The sequence below is a fragment of the Trichosurus vulpecula genome, chromosome 5 (assembly GCF_011100635.1).
Source record: "Trichosurus vulpecula isolate mTriVul1 chromosome 5, mTriVul1.pri, whole genome shotgun sequence".
NCBI lineage: Eukaryota > Metazoa > Chordata > Mammalia > Diprotodontia > Phalangeridae > Trichosurus > Trichosurus vulpecula.
Genome location: NC_050577.1, coordinates 79,855,620 through 79,860,508, shown reverse-complemented (window position 1 = coordinate 79,860,508; position 4,889 = coordinate 79,855,620). Strand labels below are relative to the sequence as shown.

Below are 4,889 nucleotides of genomic sequence, written 5' to 3'. Positions count from 1 at the left end.
GCATTTATTCCTAATATTTGCCCTCTATTTCTGAGTTATGTTAGAAACCTAAGTAATTAGGTATGTGCATTCAGATCCGTCAAGTCTTAACTCATTATAATAATCTGAATCATTGTAGCATAGCTTCCAAATATTAACTCACTTGCCTTTATCAGTGTGTTTTCATGCTGAGAAACATTTGGTCACATAATTATTCAAGGAAAACTAGACTGATGTTTCTAAGAGCAAATATATACTAAGTTCACAGGAATATTATGTGGCTAACGGTCATTCACAAGATCATTCTTGTAAAAGTGTGAACCATGATTGGTTGACTAATAATCATGGCTCACACTTCCATAGGCCCTTAGATACATCCTCCCTTTGGATGGGATGTGAACTAGTTGCTGTATTATCCCCTTTTTTGTAAATGAGGCAGCTGAGGCTAAAACAGCTCAGGGTGGCATCCCCAATGTGATATGGCTAGTGAATATCTGAGGTACAATTCAAACTTAGCTTTTTCTGAATCCAAGTGGAGTTAGATAGAGTTATCCATGATCATTATTGATGCTGTCATTGTAGGATAATTATTGACAGTAATAAATAGCATTTATATAATGCTTTTAAGTTAGTAAAGGGCCTAACATGTTATCTCATTTGATCCTCACAAGAGCTTTATGAGGTAGGTGCTATTATTATCCCCATTTATGTATGTGTAAACTGAGGCTGAAAGATGTGAAATATTTTGCCTAGAGTCACACAACTAGTAAGTGACTCAGGATTCAAACTCAGGTCTTCCTGTCTCCAAGTTTATCACTCAAAGCAATACCTCCCTATTAAAGACACCTTTTCACAAGGCAAAAGGTCCTCTCCCTTTCAGGACTTATATATCATGTTTGGAAAGAAGTGATTTTTTTAAACAAATACAATATTTATTTTTAATTTTAAAATATTAAAACTATTTGTAATATAATTTGATCCACACAGTAACTCTGGGAGTTAGGAATTATTATTATAAGAGCAACTAGATGGCACATTGGATAGACTGGCAGTCTTATAGTCAGGAAGACCCGAGTTCAAATGTGGCCTCAGACCCTCTGTAGTAAAGCTGTGTGATCTTGAGCAAGTCACTTAAACCTGTTTACCTCAGTTTCCTCATCTGTAAAATGACCTGGAGAAGGAAATAAGCAAATCACTCCAGCATCTTTGACAAGAAAATCCCAAATAGGGTCACAAAGAGTTAGATGCAACTAGAAACAACTGAATATCAACAAGGAAAAGTTGAGGAAAATAATAGAAACACAAGTTAAGTGACTGGCCCAAGGACAAATAGTGTTTCAGGCCACATTTGAACTCAGGCGTTCCTGAGCTCTATCCATTGTGCCACCTAGCTGGTTGAGATAGTGGGGAGGGGAGAGGGTGGAGAGAGGAGACAAATAACTTTGAGATACTGTTTTTTCACATACTTTCACTAACCAGGTTCTTTATTGAAGAAATACATTGTACTTTGAGGACACTTTTTCTGAAATTCTCTCTTTTAGTCTAAAGCATGTTTTAAGTCTAGAGTAGAATCTAATGAACCCTTAAAGAATGGTTCACATAGAACTCTGTGATGACATCTTGATATACAAGTTAATCAGGAAGTAGAAAGTAGAGGAAATGCAAACTGACTTCTTCAGGCTTGTTCTTTTCATTGTCCTAAAAATGAATAATAACTGTATGCCAAATACTAAGCAAAGTCCATCAATAGCCTTCTGTGGCCACTGAGTCTCTCCATGATCTTGAGCAGCTCAGCAGTCACTAAAAGGATACAGACTCACATGTAAAAGATTCCACATCTTTAAGGGAAGTACTACATTAAGATCTATCTCCAGGCTCATCAGTGTACTGAAACTGATTGGATTGGTTGGAAAGATATATAGGGTGACAAGAATTTCTGACTCTAGGTTCAAAGGACCTGGGTTTAAAATCCTCCCTCCAAAGCTGTGCAACTTTGGGAAAATCTTTTCACCCCTATATGTTTTCACCTGTAAAATGGAGGATTTTTACTAGATGGCCTCAGAGGTTCCTTGTGGCTTCAGATTTATGAACCAATAAAGAGTAATTAATGAATGAATATTTAGGCCTAAAGAGTAGTCATTTTGATTGTTCAATGTCAAGGTTATAAAAGTGGTAAACATCTGTCAGAGCTGGGATAGGAACCCATATTTTATGATATTGAGTCAAGATGTTTTCTTTTTCCTCTGTCTCCTTTCCATTTCCACCCTATTTTCTTTGTATTTTTTAGATTCCTCTCTTCTCCTCCAATGGTTAATTCTTATCATGCAAGATAGTTTGTACACAGAACTCACACAACACAGAGATGGAAGAGATTTTAATAGTTGTCTAGCCCAAGCCTAAGGTTTAACAGATGAGAAAACAGAAGCCTGGATTTATAATATTGTATATGTGCTTATCTTTATATATTGAGTATCCTCCTAGTACGATATATGCTACTTAAGTACAGTGAGAGATTTATTTTTGTCTTTAAAATCCTCACACTAATTCACACACAGTAGGAGCTTAATAATTATTTCTTGAACTGAATTGAGTTGAAAAGAATCAAGTTATTGACTTACCCAATTTCATTTCATTACATAGCGACAGATTTCAGGCCTCCAAACTCCTAGTCATGTTCTAGTTCCACTACTTGACCAATAGGGTATTAGGTACACCAATAGGCTGAAGCATTTGGAGCTAATTCCATTTGTCCCTTACAAATGAACTCAGAGTATTTTTTTGTTTTGTTTTTGTTTCGGGGGGGGGGGGGAGGCAGGGCAATTGGGGTTAGGTGACTTGCCCAAGGTCACACAGCTAGTAAGTGTGTCAAGTGTCTGAGGCCAGATTTGAACACACGTCTCCTGACTCCAGGGCCGGTGCTCTATCTACTGCCCCAGAACTCAGGGTATTTTGATCACTGTTTCACAGGGTCTTCATTTCTTCTAGATCTTTCCACATAAGAATATAAACATGATATTTTGGTCCAATATGCCTTTTAAAGCCATGATTCCTCCTTTTAAAACTGTGGCTGGCATATTCTTTGGCTAGGATAAAATAGGTTTATTTTCCCTGTTCTTGTCCCTGCTTGCCCTTTTTATCATAAGATCCTAGGTTTAGGTCTAGAAGAGACCTCAATGTCAAAGACTTCCTACCACAACAAGATCATTTTCCAGAGTAGAAAATGAGCTTCAGGAATTAGTTCAGGTTCATACAGTTTCTGAAGCAGGGTTTGAATTCAGGCCTTTGTGACTCCAAGTTCAAACCTCTATCTACTACCCCAGATGGCCTATTCTATACAACAATTATAATCGAGTAGGGATACCAATTCCTACTTTCTGTGTATTTAAAGAAGAATGCATAGATCAATGTATCCTGGAGGGATATTAACCTATCAATAATGCTGGCAGGGCTCCAGGTCCTAGAGATGTAGAATATCTAAACTTCATGTTTTATTGCCTTTTAAGAAGTCATTCAATCAATCAATAATTATGCATAAAGTCTATGCTGAGCATTGTGCTAAGCACTGAAAATGCAAAGACAAAAATAAAACAGTCCTTGTCTTTAAGGAAACCTTAGTTTCTTGCCTTCAGGTAGAGATTTAACATGAACATGCATGAATGGCCATGGATGGACAGTTTTCTTTGTCTGAGTACTTAAAATAGGATTATTATTTATACAGTAATGCTTTTTTTTTTGGCTCTTTTCAGTTTATTACATGAATGAGTTACACTAGTCCAAGTTAAACAGCGGACCCCAAATGGTTACATTATACAAGCTGTGAGGTTTTTAAACTTGTGACAAGGGACAGAAGGGAATTTTTCTACTCATTGCAAGGAAATCCTCACTTAAGCTTCAGTGAGCCACAAGCACTTAAAACCCATGAACCTTCAGCTGGTCGTCCTTAGCCAGTCCAATCTCGACGAGGAACTGGCATATGTTCTTGCGCTGGTCACCCTGTAGCTGAATTACTTCTCCATATTCTGGATGCTCAATTACAGTACCATTGCAGGCAAATTTCTTCTTAAATGCCTTCACTAGTTTCTTTTTATCGTAATCATCAGCGATCCCCTGGACAGTAGTGAGGGTCTACCTGCCGTTTCTCTGTTGAATTCTTATATGGATATAATCCTCAGTCCCAGCAGGAAGCAGGTCATCACCCTTACTTGCATCAGCAAAGGGGTCGAAAGAGTGGAGGTTCTGGATAGCGGACATATGATACGATTCCTTTTCCTCGGTGGAAACGGCCTGCGGAAGGCGGTGGCGGGAGAAGGCAGGCGGGGGGGACGGAGCGTCGGGAAGCGAAGGGGCTCGAGGGGGAGGCTGCTGAGTCCTCGGCGGCGGCTCAGTGACTGGGATTATACAGTAATGCTTGAAAATTTGGATTGTTAGCTTGGCAAATCACTTTTTTTTTTCTCTTCAGTGAAACACATATGGGGTAATAGGTTGTTTCCAAGGCTAAAAATAAATACATAAATAAATAACAATCCTCAAAAATAAATTAAGGATGTTAAAATATTGCCAATCTAATACATAAATTATAAATTGTTTGTATTTCAGTTTCCAGTGTTGATACGAAGCAATGAAAAATGCCTTAGAATCCTGGCTGACACTTAAACCAGAAAAGAAGTTCAAGTGATTGTCAATTTTCAGTATTTAGGGTTTTTATTTAGATTATATCTAAGACAATGAGAGATTCAGGGATTAGAATAAAAATATCCTCTAATTTTGATTGCTTATGGTAGATATTAAGATACAATCATGATATAGTAGATGATACTCAGGAAGACTTGGATTTAAGTTCCACCTTTAATACACACTGGAAATGTAATCATAGACAAGCCATTTTGGAGAGGGGGGATTCTCTAATTTGT

At 37.7% G+C, this 4,889-nt stretch overlaps 1 pseudogene; it reads right to left on the bottom strand.

The window, feature by feature from the left end:
• Nucleotides 1–3,703: 3,703 nt before the first annotated feature.
• LOC118851455 lies at nt 3,704–4,249 on the bottom strand (annotated as a pseudogene).
• Nucleotides 4,250–4,889: the final 640 nt, after the last annotated feature.